Source organism: Phyllopteryx taeniolatus, chromosome 8, assembly GCF_024500385.1.
Source record: "Phyllopteryx taeniolatus isolate TA_2022b chromosome 8, UOR_Ptae_1.2, whole genome shotgun sequence".
Taxonomy (NCBI): Eukaryota; Metazoa; Chordata; class Actinopteri; order Syngnathiformes; family Syngnathidae; genus Phyllopteryx; species Phyllopteryx taeniolatus.
The window spans coordinates 5,857,059-5,878,298 of record NC_084509.1 but is presented as its reverse complement, the minus strand read 5'-3'; the positions used below and the strand labels follow the sequence as shown (position 1 = coordinate 5,878,298).

At 42.5% G+C, this 21,240-nt stretch overlaps 1 long non-coding RNA gene across 1 annotated transcript in view; it reads left to right on the top strand.

Annotated features, from left to right (window-relative positions):
- Positions 1 to 20,855, top strand: part of LOC133482347 (uncharacterized) — a 48,574-nt gene extending 27,719 nt beyond the window's left edge. The window contains exon 3 of the long non-coding RNA XR_009789759.1: positions 20,721 to 20,855. This is a non-coding gene — a long non-coding RNA (uncharacterized LOC133482347). The remainder of the gene's footprint in view (positions 1 to 20,720) is intronic.
- Positions 20,856 to 21,240: the final 385 nt, after the last annotated feature.

Sequence of the window (21,240 nt, the reverse complement as noted above, 5' to 3'; positions counted from 1 at the left end):
GTGGCAAAGGCCAAACGAGGCATATGATGACATGTATGGCAGGTCGGACACTAAAGAAGGAGAAAAGGATCTATACAGGCTGGCTAGATGGAAAGAATACTTCGAGGAGTTGATGAGTTGATGACTGAGGAATATGAGAAAGAAGGGAGAGTAGAAGAGGCAAGTGTGGTGGACCAGGAAGTGGCAATGATTAGTAAGGGGGAAGTTAAAAAGGCACTAAAGAGGATGAAAAATGGAAATGTAGTTGGTCCTGATGACATTCCTGTAGAGGTATGGAAGCATCTAGGAGAGGTGGCTGTGGAGTTTTTGACCAGCTTGTTCAATAAAATTCTAGTGCGTGAGAAGATGCCTGAGGAATGGAGCAAAAGTGTGCTGGTGCCCATTTTTAAGAACAAGGGTGATGTGCAGAGCTGTGGGAACTATAGAGGAATAAATCTGATGAGCCACACAATGAAGTTATGGGAAAGAGTAGTGGAAGCTAGACTCAGGACAGAAGTGTGTATTTGCGAGCAACAGTATGGTTTCATGCCAAGAAAGAGTACCACAGATGGAAAAGTACAGAGAAGGTCAGAAGGAGCTACATTGTGTCTTTGTAGATCTAGAGAAAGCCTATGACAGAGTACCCAGAGAGGAACTGTGGTACTGCATGTGGAAGTCTTGAGTGGCAGAGAGGTATGTTAGAATAATCCAGGACATGTATGAGGACAACAGAACAGCGGTGAGGTGTGCTGTAGGTGTGACAGACGAATTTAAGGTGGAGGTGGGACTGCATCAGGGATCAGCCCTAAGCCCCTTCCTGTTTGCAGTGGTGATGGATAGGCTGACAGATGAGGTTAGACTGGAATCCCTGTGGACCGTGATGTTTGAAGATGACATTGTGATCTGCAGTGAAAGCAGGGAGCAGGTGGTGGAACAGTTAGAAAGATGGAGGCATGCACTGGAAAGCAGAGGAATGAAGATTAGCCAAAGTAAGACAATATATGTGCATGAATGAGAGGTGTGGTGGGGGAAGAGTGTGGCTCCAGGGAGAAGAGATAGCAAGGGTGGAGGACTTTAAATACTTGGGGTCAACCGTCCAGAGCAATGGTGAGTGTGGTCAGGAAGTGATGAAACGGGTCCCAGCAGGTTGGAACGGGTGGAGGAAGGTGTCAGGTGTATTATGTGACAAAAGAGTCTCTGCTAGGATGAAGGGCAAAGTTTATAAAACAGTGGAGAGGCCAGCCATGATGTACGGATTAGAGACAATGGCACTGAAGAGACAACAGGAAGCAGAGCTGGAGGTGGCGGAAATTAAGATGTTGAGGTTCGCTCTCGGAGTGACCAGGTTGGATAAAATTAGAAATGAGCTCATCAGAGGGACAGCCAAGGTTCGATGTTTTGGAGACAAAGTTAGAGAGAGCAGACTTCGATGGTTTGGACACGTCCAGAGGAGAAATAGTGAGTATATTGGTAGATGGATGAAGCTGCCAGGCAAGAGAGCTAGAGGAAGACTAAATAGAAGGTTGATGGATGTTGTGAGTGAAGACATGAGGGCAGTTGGTGTTCGAGAGGAGGATGCAGGCGATAGGCTTACATGGAAAAGGATGACCCGCTGTGGCGACCCCTAAAGGGACAAGCCGACATGAAAAGAAGAAGTTATAAAAATATATATTATCTCTACAGAAGCCTACTTGTGTGGCAAGGCTGTAGTCCGTAACTTTCCATACAATTTTTCTTATTCTATGCTCACGTACTTCTTCTCTTAACACCCCATGTCCTTCCTTTAAAATAAAGGTTACAACAAGCCAAGGAAAAAGCAAAACACACATGGAGTTATTCCTTTGATACTTGCTTAATTGAGGTTTCATGAAGTACACTGATGTCTGACATCACGATACGTTGTATCACAAAGTTTTCTGCGAGGTCTGTTATCCTGCAATGTTTGGTTGGATTCCAAATTGTACCTTGAGAGTGTTCACATTCGGGCATTAATTAAGATGTCATTCTGTCGGGATCTCGTATAATCCAGTTGAAGAAGTTTCAATGGATAGGAAATGTTAATATTCAGCGTTCTAAATTAAATGAATTATTATTATTATTATTATTATTATTATTATTATTATTATAGCATCAGAAAAATGGGGGTCACGCTGGTAAAATATATATAAAAATAGTTTCACCTCAAAACGATTGGCCAAATCAATAAGTCAAAGATTAACTGTGTATATAGACTATATTATCAAAATAAATTCAAATCTGACATGTAGATATTTTACAAAAATATGCCTGAACACAAGAATATTAGCCCAACACAAATATTGAAATATTTGAAATTTGAAATAACAAAAACTGCATGTCAGGAAGTTGGAAACAAAAATTAAAAGGGAAAAAAATGCAAGTCGAACCAACACCAAATCAGGCTTAGAGGTCATTTGAAGGTTCAAGGCCAGACGAGAGTCATTGAGTTCACATGAAGTTGTAAGCTCACAATTGTAAATATGTGAAAGAATGTGAGAATAAATATCAGACACTGTGAAAACATTTGTTGTGGGAAAAAAAAAATCCCATTACTCAACACGTACATCCCCTAGTACACAATAAACAAGGGCAAAATTGCCAATAAACTGAGGCTCTGTGCCATCATGATGAAATTCCAAGGTGCAAACATAGAACATGTCTCAAGAGTAAGCAGTGCTTACTTAATTAGCTATTCAAGCCAGGACAACACAAATATTTTTTCTGGTATTTTAGGCGAGAAAACAAAGTCATTGCATCAAAACTTACATGCAATGATCAGTGCTGTGTCGTTTGCATTTTTTGGGATAAAGTTACTGAAGGTGATACTTGAGTAAAAGTACAAGTATCTTAACAGAAAATATTTTTTGTATAAGTTCAAACGTTGTGGAATATTACATGAATAACAGTTCTAAAGTATTTGTGATTTGTTGTACCTATTTATCAAAAGACCTGATTCTGATATCAAATGTATATAAGTATTACATTGACTCAAATTTAGATTTTTTAAAATTACTTTTATTTTTATATATTTGGTTTACTTCAGAGCGGCACAGTTGCCGAGTGGTGATCACATCTGCCACTTCTGAGGTTGTGTGTTTGAATCCCAGCTCCAGCTTTCATGCGTGGAATTTGTATGTTCTAACCATGCTGATTTTTCTCCAAGTACTCCGGCTTCCTCCCATATTCCAAAAACATGCTTGTTAGGTTAATTGAAGACTCTAAATTATTCTTAATTGTGAATGTGAGTGGGAATGGTTGTTTGATTCTACTGTACCTGTATGTGCCCTGCAATCGTCTGGCTACCAGTCCAGGCTGTAACCCAGCTCTCGCCCGAAGTCAGCTGGCATTGATGCCAGCACACCCTGGACTCTAGTGAGGATACGTGGTATAGAAGATGAATGGATGGATTTATTTATTTAGTTTTTTTTAAGATTTCAGTGGGGTATTTTAATATCTGCAAGTTGAGAAATGAACAAAGGTAGTCTGGCCATCATGCAATATGCTGACATCTGATGGACTCAAACCAGGAGGGAGGGAGGGAGGGAGGGAGGGAGGGAGGGAGAGAGAGAGAGAGAGAGAGAGAGAGAGAGAGAGAGAGCAAGAGAGAGAGCGAGAGAGAGAGAAAGAGAGAAAGAAAGTGGAAGAAAGTAACAAAAGTGTTGTATTGGAGTAAAATTATACATTTTATTTAGGAACAGTAGTGGAATACAAGTTAAAAGTTGCCTGAAATATAAATAACAAAGTAAAGTACATATTCAACTCTGGTATAGTAACAAAGTATTTATGTATTTATATATTTTAATTACAAGCATTGTGCCATTACATGTACTGTCGGTTCCCAACCTTTCCTAGCATGTGCTCGAGGGGATTAGAAAATTAACAATCATCACTCAATCCGCAGGATAAGGAGGCATGTGGAAACATCTGTTCAGGGCTTGCAGCTACCTCTCACTTCCCTACAGTTTTTGGATTGATGCAATTGGTGGAGAAGGTATCGAGCCAAAAGTTGTGATTTATTTGTTTGAGTCTGTCCGGTTTCAGTGGCGCCGTGTGAGTAATTAAAATATGAGTGAGTTGCCAGTAACTTTAATGGGAAATAAAAGCAAAAGCAATACTGTTTGATGTATTTGGAGAATTTGGAGCAATCATGAAAGAGGTGCGATATCTAATCAAATGGTCCAATCAATCTGCTAGGTCCTGTAGGATCCAGCATGAATTAGGCCCTGGTGGCAAGTTATTGAGCTCCCCCAAAGATAAAATGGAACCCTGGGGTAAGAGCAGTCACTTTACAGTGTGGTCAGCATTGTTGTTGCTCAGAGATTGCCTTTCCAAGGTGGCTGACCTCTGAGCAAATGATGCTAGTCAAAGAATTGGCTGTCATTTATCAGGTTCTGTCTTTCCTGATTGCCTAAGTCAGAAAAGTTAACATGCAGCTTTTCACTGCAGTGTGTTTGTGAAGCCTGCTTTGTAATCGCATTATTGTATTGAGTTTGTGCCTCTCAATACTAATTGCTTACAAATAAGTGTGCCCCTAATATATTTCATTAATACCACAGAACACATTGGCCATCCAAGCTACAACTGGAATGACTCCCAACCCAAATAGTCTAGCCCACGTCATGTGACGCAGATGGCATCAACCCCCTCGAGCAAAAGACTATTTCTTCAAAACCCCTGCAGAACATTCCCTGATAAAGTCTGTCAAATTTCCATATCTTGTAGTTACCAGACCTCTGAGCCGATTACTGAAAGCACCCACCATTAAGATAAGGACCTCCTCATTTCTAGTCCTGACCACTGGACCAGGGCATCAATCCTGTCACCTCTGACCAGCAGTCGGCAACCAAGTCACACCCAGTGTGGATAGCAGCCATCTTAGTTTTGACATTTAAGTTTCTACTCAATATGAAGCTCAGTCAGCAAACCAATTTACGAATCAACATCATTCTTACAAGTCACGAACAACCAAAAATGTACTGTTGATATTAAGTCATCAGTCACATAAAATCACATCGACTATACAGCAATTGCAGACTCCTGAAAATTACAATTGAAGATTATTAGGATTTTGTAGTACTTCTATACAACAGAAGAATACTATAATAACATTAAGGGGTGTTTGCTGAGCCAATCAAATTACTATCAAATGTCAATCACTCTTCAGCTAACTTTACTCTCACCTGTAGATAGATAGCCAGCCGGACCAGAGCTAAAATGGACAAGAAAAAACAACCTCCAAAACGAAAAAGTGCTGATGAGAAGTGGAGATATATAAAAAAAAAAAAGAAATCCCTCGAGGAAGTGGCAGCCACGCATAAGAAAATAACGGCGGTTGTTCAAGTTCTGCTACCGCCAAACAGGAGTCGGTTGCCAGTGATATAATGGTAAATTATGTTTGAAACTGATGCTTTCAGTGAAAATGCTTATTTGGTTAACATTAGTTTGCTTGATAACGCCATTAAGTGCCTACAACAGGCTCGTCGTGATAATACATTTAACAGAGTTCAAAATTAGCATTGTTCAATGACCACATTTTTCCAGTATTTGTCAAACTGCTTACTGCTAATTTTATTTTCTGGTTGAAATCAACCTGTTACTGTGAGGTAACTCTGCTACTCAATGAATATGAATGAATAAATAGCTAATTAATTTGTCTGTACATGCCCCATCCTATATACGTACATGGGCTCATCAGCAATATACGTCCATGGGCTCATTAATTCTAGAGTGTGTATTAGGCCTGCACAGAATGAAAAGAAAAACTGCAATATTGCAATATAACATGATAAATAAACATGTATAGCTCCAAGATATAATTTGTTACCATATCTTGATCAACCTTCTCATTTATTTTAGTTCAAAATGTCTTGGCGATAGGTTTTGTGTGCGTGAGGTCAATATCTTTTGATGATGAATATTTGATGAATTGTGCAGCCCTATTTCGTATGTTTAGTCAACCCTTCTGCACAGGATGTCATGTCAGTAAAAAAATTCAACAACATGCATATCCATATTTTGTTGTTTTTCAATCATAGGCCAGCATGCATGTTCCAGAGAGGACTCCCGAGAGGACTGTGACCCTCAAATTGTCTACAGTTCAGTGATTGTCAAAGTGTGGTATGGGTACCACTAATTTTATGCCGGCTCCCTCTATTGGTATGTGTCAATCCCTGAATTAAATGTTCAAAATGTAAACAACGCTACAGTGGCTTAAACCTTTTATTTATTTATTTTTTAATCCAGTACGATATATTTGCTGAGTACAGTTTAGTTGTATCAGTTTATCATCGGGTTAAACGAAATTTGTGTTGCTGGTCGGCTGGCTGGCTCCCCACAGCGCGCGTGAGCTGGGCCGGTCTGTTCCTGACTCCCAGGCTACTTTTCCCTCCAGTCGGCCCCTGGCGTCAGTCAAACAATAACTCTTCGATCCAACGTGGACTTGACAAGGGTAGTGATGCAGGGAATGTTTAAAGATAAACGATCATCCTTTGTGATGGGAAAAGATACAGTATACCCATGATATACATGATAACTGTTTTTTTTCTTTATTTATTGGGCTTGAATTGCTTTGCCACCAGTGTCAGATGAGGAATAATGTCCACGACTGGCAATTTAAATCATTAAATCCTCAGATAAAATAGATTATTACATAATTGTAAGATATCGACTGGACCTGATTTCACATTTCATTGTTCGTATTAATTGTTTTTAATGAGACCAATCACAGCCATAGTACACGACTACACAATTCATATACCTGTAGTTAGTTTTTGTGTGACTTGAGTTTAGCAGTGCACATTTCAGTCAATTAATGTATCTTAAATAATTCAGTAAAATAGAATTATGTCCCACACTATACACAGTGACACAGTTTTGTTCCTATAGCCTTGTATCAGTATTTGGATAAATTAGTAATATGCATAGTGAGCTGTTGCATCAGAATCAAGTCTGTCCTGCAGTGCTTTGGGTGCAGGACAGATATTACTTTTGTCAGCTACCCACTCAAGTGACATTGCCTGTGGCTAGATGGGCAACAAAAGAAAAACAACTATTTTATGAATTATGCCACATTCCAGTCAGTTTTAATGCATTGTTTTGTCATGACTTTCAACACAAGGGACTAAACTGACTTTTAATAGACAAAATCTTGAAAATTAACTGTGGGAATTATTAGGATTGTTGGCATAAATGTAAGAGAATGTTACAATGTATAGACCCCTGCCCCACCCATGTGCCCATGTGCCCATGTCACTTATATCTGAAATCGTCTCTGGTTGCTCTTCCCATTTTACATTTGCATGCAATTCCTGGTTGTTTACATAAGGAAAACACTTTTACTTTAAGGTTTCAAAACAGTCTTTATTACATTAATATCAGTCAGGACATTATCAAAGCCCCGCTAGTGGCCCTTAAGTCGATTATAATGATAAATGACCATGCCATGGCAAGAGTTAGTGGCACATTAACTATATTGCAGGAGACAATAATCCATATTTACTGCATCTGATCCTTATCGGGCTGTAGTGGTCACTGTTGTGGTATATTTGTAACTGACTTATACTTATGTCTGCACAGCAAAATATTTAATTTCAGAATTAAAAGTGATCCTGAATCCTGTTGTTATTTAGTTATATTTTCTCTTCACAATAACGGAAAAGTGTTGCTGATTTTACCGCTAGTTGTAGTTCTGTTCTCACTGATATTTAGTAGGAAACGGTTCTTGAACAGTACTATGTTCATAAATATGTTAATTGAATGCATCCTTGGGAAACGTGTAAGCACAAATTCAAGTTAATACTATTATGATGATGATGATGATGTTGATTATATTATTATTATTATTATTATTATTATTGTAATTAAAACACTGGTTTCAATAAATTCTGTTGCTTTTTGACATGATGGAGTGGTCTGAGTTGATTTGTTGATTATGTTTTTAACATTTTGTTTGTAGGTCTAATCCTTTTTATCTTTAGTTTTAGCATGGATATGTAATGTTATTTACTATAGCTTTGTATTAAGCCTCGGGTAACCACAAAATTTAATGGACGTCATTAGCACCTACTGTAACTGTATTTAAGTGTTGGGGAATTTTTATTAGGATCATTGGGACACACAAACCCCTACACCACAATAAGGTGACGGCTTCCAGGAGGGGAGCTAAGTTGTCTGGGGCTTCACGCCCCTGGTAGGGTCACCCATGGCAGACAGGTCCTAGGTGAGGGACCAGACAAACCACGGCTAAAAGACCCCTATGATGAAAACGATAAATGGATCTAGGTTTCCCTTGCCCGGACACGGGTCACCGGGCCCCCCCTCTGGAGACAGGCCTGGAGGTGGGGCTCGAAGGCGAGCGCCTGGTGGCCGGGCCTGCACCCATGGGGCCTGGCCGGGCACAGCCCGAAAGGGTAACGTGGTTCCCCCTTCCCATGGGATCAACACCTGTGGTTGGGGCCATAGGGGTCGGGTGCAGTGCGAGCTGGGCGGTGGCCGAAGGCAGGGACCTTGGCGATCCAATCCCCGGCTACAGAAGCTGGCTTTAGGGATGTGGAATGTCACCTCTCTGGCAGGGAAGGAGCCCAAGCTGGTGTGTGAGGTCGAGAAGTTTCGACTAGATATAGTCGGACTCGCCTCCACACACAGCTTGGGATCTGCTACCAGTCCTCTCGAGAGGGGTTGGACTCTCTTCCACTCTTGAGTTGCCCACGGTGAGAGGCGCCGAACAGGTGTGGGTATACTTACTGCCCCCCGGCTCGGCGCCTGTAAGTTCGGGTTCACCCCGGTGGATGAGAGGGCAGCCTCCCTCCGCCTTCGGGTGGGGTGACGGGTACTGACTGTTGTTTGCGCCTATGCACCAAACAGCAGTTCAGAGTACCCACCCTTTTTGGAGTCCTTGGAGGGGGTGCTGGAGAGCGCTCCCGCTGAGGACTCCATCGTTCTGCTGGGGGACTTCAATGCTCAAGTGGGCAATGATAGTGAAACCTGGAAGGGCGTGATTGGGAGGAACGGCCCCCCTGATCAGAACCCGAGTGGTGTCCTGTTATTGGACATCTGTGCTCATCACGGATTGTCCATAACGAACACCATGTTCAAGCATAAGGGTGTCCACACGTGCACTTGGCACCAGGACACCCTTGGTCGCAGTTCGATGATTGACTTTGTGGTCATGTCATCGGACTTGTGGCCACATGTCTTGGACACTCGGGTGAAGAGGGGGGCGGAGCTTTCAACTGATCTCCAGCTGTTGATGAGTTGGCTCCGATGATGGGGGAAGAAGCTGGTCCTACGTGGCAGGCCCAAACGTATTGTGAGGGTCAGCTGGGAACGTCTGGCAGAATCCCCTGTCAGAAGGAGTTTCAACTCCCACCTCTGCTCATGTTCCGGGGGAGACGGGGGACATCGAGTCCGAGTGGTCCATTGCTGAGGCGGCCGACCGTAGCTGTGGCCGTAAAGTGGTCGGTGCCTGTCGTGGCGGCAATCCCCGAACCCGTTGGTGGACACCAACGATGCGGGATGCCGTCAAGCTGATAGGTACTGGCTGGCCAAGCGGAATGCAGCTTTGGTGGTCGCTGAAACAAAAACTCGGGTATGGGAGGAGTTCGGTGAGGCCGTGGAGAAAGACTTCCGGACGGCTTCGATGAAATTCTGGTCCACCATCCGGCATCTCAGGAGGGGGAAGCAGTGCACCATCAACACTGTGTATAGTGGGGATGGGGGGCTGGTGACCTCGACTCGGGACGTTGTGAGCCGGTGGGGAGAATACTTCGAAGACCTCCTCAATTCTACCGACACGCCTTCCCATGAGGAAGCAGAGTCAGGGTTCTCTGAGGCGGGCTCTCCTATCTCTGGGGTTGAGGTCACCGTGGTGTTAAAAAGCTCCTCTGTGGCAAGGCCCCGGGGGTGGATGAGATTCGCCCAGAGTTCCTAAAGGCTCTGGATGTTGTGGGGCTGTCCTGGTTGACACGCCTCTGCAACATCGCGTGGACATCAGCGACAATGCCTAATAATAATTTGTTACCATATCTTGATCAACCTTCTCATTTATCTTAGTTCAAAATGTCTTGGCGATAGGTTTTGTGTGCGTGAGGTCTTGATGATGAATATTTGATAAATTGTGCAGCCCTATTTCAAAAAATTTAACAACGTGCATATCGATATTTTGTTGTTTTTCAATCATAGGCCAGCATGCATGTTCCAGAGAGGACTCCCGAGAGGACTGTGACCCACAAATTGTCTACAGTTCAGTGATTGTCAAAGTGTGGTATGGGTACCACTAATTTTACGCCGGCTCCCTCTATTGGTATGTGACAATCCCTGAATTAAATGTTCAAAATGTAAACAACGCTACAGTGGCTTAAACCTTTTAGTTATTAATTTTTAAGTAAGTCGGACTTGTTTCCGGTGAGGGTTGGACTCCGCCAAAGCCTGCCCTTTGTCACCGATTCTGTTCATAATTATGAACAGAATTTCATGGTGCAGCCGAGGCGTAGAGGGGGTCCGGTTTGGTGGCATCAGTATTGCATCTCTGCTTTTTGCAAATGATGTGGTTCTGTTGGCTTCATCAAGCCGTGATCTCCAACTCTCATTGGAGCAGTTCGCAGCTGAATGTGAAGCGGCTGGGATGAGAATCAGCACCTCCAAATTTAAAACAATGGTCCTCAGTCGGAAAAGGGTAGCATGCGATCCTGCCCCAAGTGGAGGAGTTCAAGTATCTGGGGGTCTCGTTCACGAGTGAGGGACGAATGGAACAGGCGGATCGGTGCAGCGTCTGCAGTGATGCAGACTTTGTATCGATCCGTTGTGGTAGAGAAGATGCTAAGCCAAAAGGCGAAGCTCTCGATTTACCGGTCGATCTATGTTCCTACCCTCACCTATGGTCACGAGCTGTGGGTCGTGACCGAAAGAACAAGATCCCAGATACAAGCGGCCGAAATGAGTTTTCTCCGCAGGGCGTCCGGCTCTCCCTTAGAGATAGGGTGAGAAGCTCGGTTATCCGGGAGGATCTCAGAGTAGAGCCGCTGCTCCTCCACATTGAGAGGAGCCAGATGAGGTGGCTGGGACATCTGATTTGGATGCCTCCCGGACGCCTCCCTGGTGAGGTGTTCCGGGCACGTCCCACCGCGAGGAGACCTTGGGGACGACCCAGGACACGCTGGAGAGACTACGTCCTTCGGCTGGCCTGGGAACGCCTCGGGATCCCCCCGGAAGAGCTGGATGAAGTGGCTGGGGAGAGGGAAGTCTGGGCGTCCCTGCTAAAGCCACTGCCCCCGCGACCCGACCTCGGATAAGTGGTAGAAAAAGGATGGATGGAATTATTATTATGCTATTTTTTACTATACTACTTAACCACATAGGCAACATTTCTTACACCCTCCCATTACAGAAAAGACACTGTCCTGAGACATTCACATCTATCAGCAATTTGGAGCCTTCAATTAACAAATATACACCATTTCTGGATTGTGGAAGGAAACCAAAGTGCACACGCACAGCACATATGGACAGAAATGGACAAATCAACACCTTCTTACTGTGAAGAGACAGCGCTAACCAGTGGACAACTCGGCCCTCTTCTTATCATTATGATGATCCAAGTTGTAGGAATACTAATAGCAGTAATATATTATCATTGGTTAAAGATAGGAAAAGAAGAACACTTGCCAAGTAAAATGTCCATTGCTTTTCAGTAAGATGCATAGACTTTGTAGATGAGCTGCCCAATGAGGATATACAGTAGGATATACAGTAGTTATTTACACCAGGACAAGATGATTAAATGTGAAGCGCTGCAATCTCAGTTCACTGACCAGATGGAGTGCTCTCGCTGGCAGTGACTCATTCTACTCAACTGCCACTTGTCCTCTCCTTTTCTTCAACACTCTACCTACTGCCACTGGTACCGCTCCTGATGCTGCTGCTTAGACATTCTGACTTGCTATATTTGTTATTGTGCCCACTGAAGTGGTAAAAGTCATCATCTGGGCCAGTAGATCTGGAAATAGAGTTCTGGTTGAGGTCAGCCAGAGACAAGTCATGAGAGCTCGCCCGGCCAATGCAATGCAATGAGATCCAACCTGAATGAGACGGAGGTCTTGGCTGCCTATTTTCTCGGACAATTCACCGACTGATGTGTCTTTGGTCCCTATAACACAACAGTGATATTCTCAAAAGATGCTGTCTTCTGTCTGAAAATGTTAAAGCTTCAGTGATTCTGAAAGCTGTAGATATGAATCAATAAACCTATTTTGATTCAAAAGCCTTAAAATGAAGTATATTATTATAATATTAGTATTGTTTTCATGGCGGCACGGTGGGCGACTGGTTAGAGCGTCAGCCTCACAGTTCTGAGGACCCAGGTTCAACCCCCGGCCCCGCCCGTGTGGTGTTTGCATGTTCTCCCCGTGCCTGCGTGGGTTTTCTCCGGGCACTCCGGTTTCCTCCCACATCCCCAAAACATGCATTTATTGGAGACTCTAAATTGCCCGTAGGTGTGACTGTGAGTGCGAATGGTTGTTTGTTTGTATGTGCCCTGCGATTGGCTGGCAACCAGTTCAGGGTGTACCCCGCCTCCTGCCCGATGACAGCTGGGATAGGCTCCAGCACGCCCGCAACCCTAGTGAGGAGAAGCGGTTCAGAAAATGGATGGATGGATATTGTTTTCATGCCCTGCGATTGGCTGGCGACCGGTTCAGGGTGTACCCCGCCTCCCGCCCGAAAATAGCTGGGATAGGCTCCAGCAGCCCGCGACCCTAGTGAGGATAAGCGGCAAGGAAGATGGATGGATGGATGGATGGATGGATCGACAGACGGACGGACGGATGGATATTTTCATGCCATCTTGTGGCATCTTGGAGTCAGGGAATTTTATGGAAGTTGAAACTACAGAGAAACCTTGAGGTGTCTGTTATAACATCATTCCCCATTGTGAGTAATTCAAAAAGAAAAATAAAGACATGAGAGCTCATTTGGAACGACATGTTTGTTGACCAGCGGCACGGTGGCCGACTGGTTAGAGCGTCAGCCTCACAGTTCTGAGGTGCGTGGTTCAATCCCCATCCCCGCCTGTGTGGAGTTTGCATGTTCTCCCCGTGCCTGCGTGGGTTTTCTCCGGGCACTCCGGTTTCCTCCCACATCCCAAAAACATGCATTAATTGGAGACTCTAAATTGCCCGTAGGCATGACTGTGAGTGCGAATGGTTGTTTGTTTGTATGTGCCCTGCGATTGGCTGGCAACCAGTTCAGGGTGTACCCCGCCTCCTGCCCGATGACAGCTGGGATAGGCTCCAGCACGCCCGCGACCCTAGTGAGGAGAAGCGGTTCAGAAAATGGATGGATGGATGTTTGTTGACATTCGATTGCTGTACAACATAACTTTGGGTCACATGAGTACAGGGAGTCGTGATGTACAGGCTTCATTCCTTACGTGATGGAACACACATTTTGACAAGATCGTTCAAGATTGTCCATTGGAGTCAAGAATCTGATTCTCAAAGAATATTCCCAGGGGTTAATTGTCTGATTAGCTCCAACATTGATTATATGCTTGTGTGTACGGAATATTGTTTTTTGAAAGATATAGTCACAGAGGCAGATGGCAACTTATTTAGTACAAGAAAATGAGAGCAAAAACCGTTAAGCAATTCCATGTAAACAGTCAGCATGTAAACAGTAAAGAATTAAGCAGTTTCTCAAGAAGGCAATGATGGCTGCAGCATTGATTCTGCAAAAGATGGCAGTGTAATGCATCTTCTTAACTTCCTCAAGTTACTTCCTGCCAGACTTTTGATTTGCAGTGGCATTTTTTTACCTGAGAGAAAATATAAGTATAATAAAAAGTATAATAATGTGTAATAAACTTGTTATATATATATATATATATATATATATATATATATATATATAAAACTATAATTATAAATATAAACTTGTTATATTTAGACTTTGTCACTGATTGTATACCCTATACCTCTACGGCATTATGTATTTAGACTACACAACTTTGACTCTGTGAGTACTGCATGTCATTCCATCTTTAAAATTTAGAAAAGAGATCACATTTTGGCCACTGTTAAGATCTCAAGTACTGTTACGAACACAACACATTTGAATCCAATCTGAATAAAAATGTGATCTCTGTTCTGCACACAAAGGAGCTCTGCAGAGGATGGACAATTATCAATCCAATGTTTCAAGTTGTTTCTCCTAATCTGATCAAATAAAACATTGTTGTCTCTTCCAAACATTCGGGTTACGGGTGAGCTGGAGCCCATCCAAGCTGACTTCGGGCAAAAGGCTGGCTACACACTGGACTGGTGAAATGATGGAAAGTCAATGAGAGGGGATAGATAAGATGGTGGCGCCACTGTCTGCTAGTTTTCCAAACTAGGACTAAACACACCATCAAAACCAGTGGAATCCATTTCAACAGCTCAGCGGAACATTGCTAAATCTATCTTGACCGCCCCACAAAGCGTCGGCAATTGGCACCATCAAAGTTACTTTGCTTCCCTGTGCAATCAAATTGTTTTACACTGGACTGCACCACTAGAGTAATTTTTCATCATAATCATCTTCAGAATATTTGACATGTAAGTACAGGTACATTTCATTGTGTATGTGTGTGCTTAGCCGTTTACTGTATTTTTAAGGGAACAGCAGTGGTTGAAGATGTTTGTAAGCATTTGAAATGTTATTCAAGTGTTTTAGGATAATAGTTTGAGGTATATTTTCTATGGTATGAAATAGTAATAGTGGCAGTTCTAGTCTTTTTTGGAGAAGCGTCAATTCTTCGCAGAAATTCTCTTTATGCGGTCGAGCTCGGTCCCTATCCCCTGTGACCAGTGGGAATCCACAGTATAATACTATTGAACTACTGTATACAGTGGAAACCCAAAATTTGAATGTTGTTGAAAATCTCAATTTGAAGGAAAAAATGCATTAAGTCATGCACAAAAAGGGATAGCCATCATAAGACAGATCAGTGTGTTTTGCATTTGATTTATTCTGTTATTTTTATGTTTTGTAATGATGACCACAAAAAAATAATTAAACTCTAGAGTAGCAACAAATGTGGAACACACATCTCTGTCCTGGCCGCTCAGTACAATATGTCAACAGCAACCACTTGACATCGATTTTAAAAGAAGAACAGAATGTTCACTCCAAAGTCATCTTTGTTTACTCAATGGGATAATGTTATCCAAATAGAAAAGTGGTGATTGCATGTTGTCTCAGAATTGACTGTATTCAACTTTGGAGGTTAGACTGTAGCACTGATCAGAGTATTATTTTCGACTAAATTTGTTGCCATGCTGGCATCTGAGAAATAATGAATGTACAGTATGCATGACTTGAAATTAGCTAAAGCAATGATTTTACACAGATTTCCTCACTTTCCTCCCATTTGTTCTATTATTTCATATCTTTTCCCTCTACCCCTCTTCCCTTTTCCTCCAGCCTATACAGCCTCCTCTTTGTTCTTCCAGCCAATGTTTTTTTTTTTTTGTCCCCACTCCCCCTCGCTTTCTGACTCAGCTTGTCTCCCCTCGAGGGATGTAGGCATGCATGCAAGTCCTCAGTCTCCTTAGCCTCCCTGCTTCCCTCTATGACTGTATGAAAACAGATGGCTATGGGTTCTTAATTTACTGCCCACTCATTCACAGCCCATCACTCTTCCCCATGATGACCTCTCACAGTGAACGCACTGGTCTTTGTAAACATACAGTACCTCATCAAACGAGCACGTGATTAGGATGCTATTGTTACACTCCTGTAAACATGGCAAAATAACTTAATAAATGGTGAATGCAAGTAGTTTTGATGGAGCCCTACTTCATAGGCTCTTCTAATAAGCTTATGTGTTGCATGTAATTATATAGTTTGTATATAGTTTTTTCCAAATATATTTAGCATATCAGAAATGCATTTTTCCCCAGGAAACATAATCATACAGTATATTGTATGACAATAACATAGTGGTTTATAATATACATACATGAACAATAAAGAAAACAAAATTTATGAATTTATTGGACAAACATGAATCAACAACACATTTAAAAAAAAGGTGTTCCTGCTTGATGATCATTAAAGTGGCGAACCAATAAATATGTCGCCCCGATCCAATGTAGTAATTGCACCGACTGTCACAAATTGGATTTTTTGGTGTTAAGGCAAAAGGTGGACCCAAGCACAGGGAAGCAGAGAGGCAGGCATGAATTTGGGATTTACTCAAAAAAGAATATATATATATATATATTTACTGTGATTGGCTGGCAACCAGTTCAGGGTATAGCCCGCCTCCTGCCCGATGATAGCTGGAAAAGGCTCCAGCATGCCCGCGACTCTAGTGAGGAGAAGCGGATCAGAAAATGGATGGATGGATATATATATTTATTTTTATTTTTTTATTTTTCAAAAAGACAAAAAGGCAAACACTCAAATTAACATAGTCAAAAAATCTAAATTCAAAGTAACAAAGAAAAACACTCACCAAAACAAGAAACATGACAGGACTAAGGAAACATTACATATGTCGGCAATGCACCAACATAGACTGAAAGAAATCCAAACAAACTGACGAGACAACAAGGCACACCTGGACCGACAGAGTGGCTGGAGGGAGCTGATTGGTTGACACAAGAAACAGAGCTCATGAGAACAGGCAGAAATAAAAACCTAATGAGCGAGACATAATAAAAAGGACAGAGGGAAAACACCCATCCATCCATTTTCTGAGCCACTTATCCTCACAAGGGTCGCGGGAGTGCTGGAGCCTATCCCAGCTATCATCGGGCAGGAGGCGGGGTACACCCTGAACTGGTTGCCAGCCAATCGCAGGGAACATACAACGCAAACAACCATCCGCACTCACATTCAGACCTACAGGCAATTTAGAGTCTTCAATTAACCTACCATGCATGTTTTTGGGATGTGGGAGGAAACCGGAGAGCCCAGAGAAAACCCATGCAGGCACGGGGAGAACATGCAAACTCCACACAGGTGGGGCAGGGGATTGAACCCCGGTCCTCAGAACTGTGAGGCAGATGCTCTAACCAGTCGTTCACCGCCCAGAGGGAAAACATGAAACAAAAACTAAATCTAATCCAAACAAAATCACCAGATTGTGACACTCAACGCATTCTAATGGGATGCATGGCAGAAAAAGAAATGCTGCTTCCAACATACTTCCTAATGAGTTTCTGAAATGTAATAATCTATTTAGGTCACAAGATTGTAGAGTTTGAACTATGAAATATTTTGCAATTATTTTCATTTTAATTCTCAGATGAGTAGGGAGTGAGTTTTGGGCCACCAACTATTATTAGTATGCACACAGCAGAACATGCTGAGGATATTTTTGTCCTATGCTAATTTTTCAGTAAATGTTGAAGCCACGCACCGCCACAGTAATTCAAGTGTCCATATTAATGTGCCCTTACCATAAGAATATCTATTTCCATCGTGTCAGCAACTCTTGGCAGAAATTATAAGATTTTAAAGAAAGGGTCCTCTCACACTCATGACAACACACTGAGACATCTTTTTGTGCAGCCACAAGTAGCGGGAATACTTCCAAAACTGTGATGATTGAATAGTCTACCGTGTAGTGCATTCTAAACTATTTTTGACCCATGCAACACTGAGTTGATCCTCACTTTCAACAGATTTGAATTTGAGCTGACAGTAACTACAGTATATTACTCGGAAGCAAGACCTATTTAACATATACAGTACTTGATTAAAAACCTCAAGTAGAAGAGCACAATAGAATCAAAGGTTGAATCATACTACGATACTAAGAAAAAATAGCATGTAGGTAGCTGAAAGCATGACTAATGCCCATTTCCAAACCAACAATGTTTAATAGAAATTACTTTAACAGTTCATACTAACAAAGCAATCGAGATGTGTTGTTATATAATGATTACATAACATTCTGTAAACCTTCTGTCAGTCTGTTGGCATCTAATAGTCTTGCTTTATTTGAATTGTTTAGAGCTACACTATCTAAAGTACTGTATTTAAACTTTCACGACAGTTTATAATATTAATTAAAACATTGCCTTACAGTTAATAAAGGTTCAGTGATGGAAACACTTGAGTGTGCAAAATTGTAAATGCAGAGTAAAGTGGGTAAACTGAGTTCATTGTAAAGGAATGATGGGTATATGAGATGAGGTCGGGGCTACAGAGCACCATCGTAGTTAAGCACTCGAATAGCTTCGGGAAGAAGTGGCCTGAGTGTCCTACACCGGATGCTCCGCAGCCTTCCTGTAGGGGAAGCCAGGAATGAATGTTGGCCAGGAAGAGTGATGGCTCGGAAGACTGTGCCCAGCGGTAGTCCAAGCCAGAATCAGAATCATCTTTATTTTGCCAAATGTGTCCAAAAAACACACAAGGAATTTGTCTCCGGTAGTTGGAGCCGCTCTAGTATGACAACAAAGAGTCAATTGACAGAGAACACTTTTGAGACATAAAGACATTGAGAAAAACAGTCACTGAGCAATAAAGGGTTGCTTGTCTAGCCACTTATAAATAGCAAGTGAGGGTTTATTATTTGTTCACATTACACCAGTGGTTAATAAACACTTTTCAATTCATTTTCATTTGCTCATTTATCATAATCTATTTTTTTCAATATACAGTAGGCTATCAATGTTATCCATCCATCCATTTTCTGTACCACTTATCCTCACTAGTGTCACGGGCGTGCTGGAGAACTATCCCAGCTGTCTTTGGGCGAGAGACAAGGTACACCCTGAACTGGTCACTAGCCAATCACATGGCACATATAACCAAACAACCATCCGTACTCACATTCACACCGAAGGTTAATTTAGAGTCTTCAATCAACCTACCACGCATGTTTTGGGGATGTGGGAGGAAAACCGGAGTACCGGATACCACGCAGGCACGGGGAAAACATGCAAACTCCACAGAGGCAGGGCCGGGATTTGAACCCCGGTCCTCAGAACTGTGAGGCAGATATGCTAACCAGTCGCCCACCGTGCCCCCCCCCCCATCAATGTTATTTTACCTTAATTTTATACTTAGTTTATACAACTAAAACGATAGCGATAAATGGATAATAGAAAGACACATGCAGTACATATACTTTATTAATCTGTTAAGCATATGTTTTGTTTTATATTAATGAAATTAGTATTATTTGTTCATTGAAATGGTTTGACTTCCATGAGTAAATGTCAAAAGGGCACTTTTAAGTCTCCCACTATTTAAACTGTTGAATGACATGCACGTCATTAATTACTATCACATTTCCAACCTTTTATTTATTTATTTTTATGTATTCATTTATTTTTATTTGAAATTGTTAGTCCAGGAAAGCCTCATTGAGATTAAATATCTCCTTTACAAGTGTGTCCTGGTCCAAGAAAACAAGTAGTCATGGAATACAAACAACATACGAACAAACATAAACAGTACAAAATAAATAAAATGCACATCAACATGTCCAGAGAAATCTCAACAAGATTAAGATTAATCATGGGATGTGGGCAAACTCGCTGATTAAGGACATACTCCCATGCAAGGTGATTAGCACAGAAAGCCGAAAAAGTGTGCATGCATTGTGTGTGAATGTAACAATGTGAGAGGCCAAGCATTCATCAAATTAGTTGTGAACAAACCAGAGACAGCAAGCTAATTAATGAACTGAGGTGTATTATGTTGCCCAGGCAAGAGCCAAACCCGCTTGCTGCTTTCATTGTTTATGCAAAGTAACCTGGCTTTTTTACTTATTTTTTTGACAGAAACATTTTTGGCTAAACTGGCTGACAATTCGGTCTGAAAAGGGTGGCGTGTCCTCTCCAGGTCGGGACACCTTGAGTGTGTGCCCTGCATCTGGCTGGTGACTAGTCCAAGGTGCCAAGGTGTCTTCTTGCCCAAAGTCAGAAAAGATGCTATTTCAAAACATCTAATGAAACAAATTTTCATAGTTCTGAGGACCGGGGTTCAATCCCCGGCCCCGCCTGTGTGGAGTTTGCATGTTCTCCCCGTGCCTGCGTGGGTTTTTTCCGGGCACTCTGGTTTCCTCCCACATCCCAAAAACATGCATGGTAGGTTAATTGACAACTCTAAATTGCCCAAAGGTGTGCATGTGAGTGCGAATGGTTTTTTGTTTGTATGTGCCCTGCGATTGGCTGGCAACCAGTTCAGGGTGTACCCCGCCTCCTGCCCGATGATAGCTGGGATAGGCTCCAGGACGCCCACGACCCTAGTGAGGAGAAGCGGCTCAGAAAATGGATGGATGGATGGATGTTTAGTTACATGGTGTTAACAGTAGAAGGAGTACAGAACGCTGAGAATCTCAATAAGATAAACTCTAAACTAAACAATGATATCATCTTCTTTAATGGTCAAGTATCAGGCACTCCTAAGGGAATATATCCTTGTAAAGATAGCTCAAATGTGGGTGCGGTGTTAAAAAGCTACGTCAAGAGCCATCCTGCAGTACTACGGTTGGAGCCTGGGTGGCGCTTTGCGCCCTCTAGCCCTCTCTCTTTCCAGCACCTTCCTCGGCCACGCACCTGTCACCGATCAGCCCTCGTTACCATCTACATTTAAGCCTGCCTGATCCCAGAAATTCTTGCCAGACTATTATAACAGCTTCTCCGGCTGTACAACGGCTCCCCAGTCTCCATGTAAGCTACGCAATTCCTCATCTCTTTTCTCACCTCCGTGTCTCTCCTTGTCCTCAGTGTTCCCTCCATTTCCTCGCCAAGTGAATTCCTACCGCCACGCCGCCAAGCCAGCCCCCTGGCCTCGTCACCGCCTGCCACGCATTCCCTGCCTCCACAACCCGCCAGCGCTCCTCAAGGACCATCTAAATTTCCCTTTTTCAATAAACTGTTCATCACAAACTCTCAGCCTCCGCCTGCTCTTGGGTCCAGTCTCCAGCCGTCGTTTCAGGGATAACCACTGTCCTTATCTCAGCAAATGATAATACTTCATTAAGACCACAACTATTAAAAAAAAAAAAGTTTCCAATCTATGTCTCAAGACAAATACCTGCAGAAATGCAATTAACTTTATTTTACGCATGATAGCCATTGGAGTTCCTTGTATAAATATGTGATGTGTAATTGGCTCCATATTTCTACTTTGCTGCACAAAGGCATAGATGAGGGGGATTTGCTGGGTCCCTTAGAAGAACCTGCTCCCATGCAGTGTAATTCTTTTAGATTAGCAGACATTGTTCACCTTACCACCTCTGGGAAA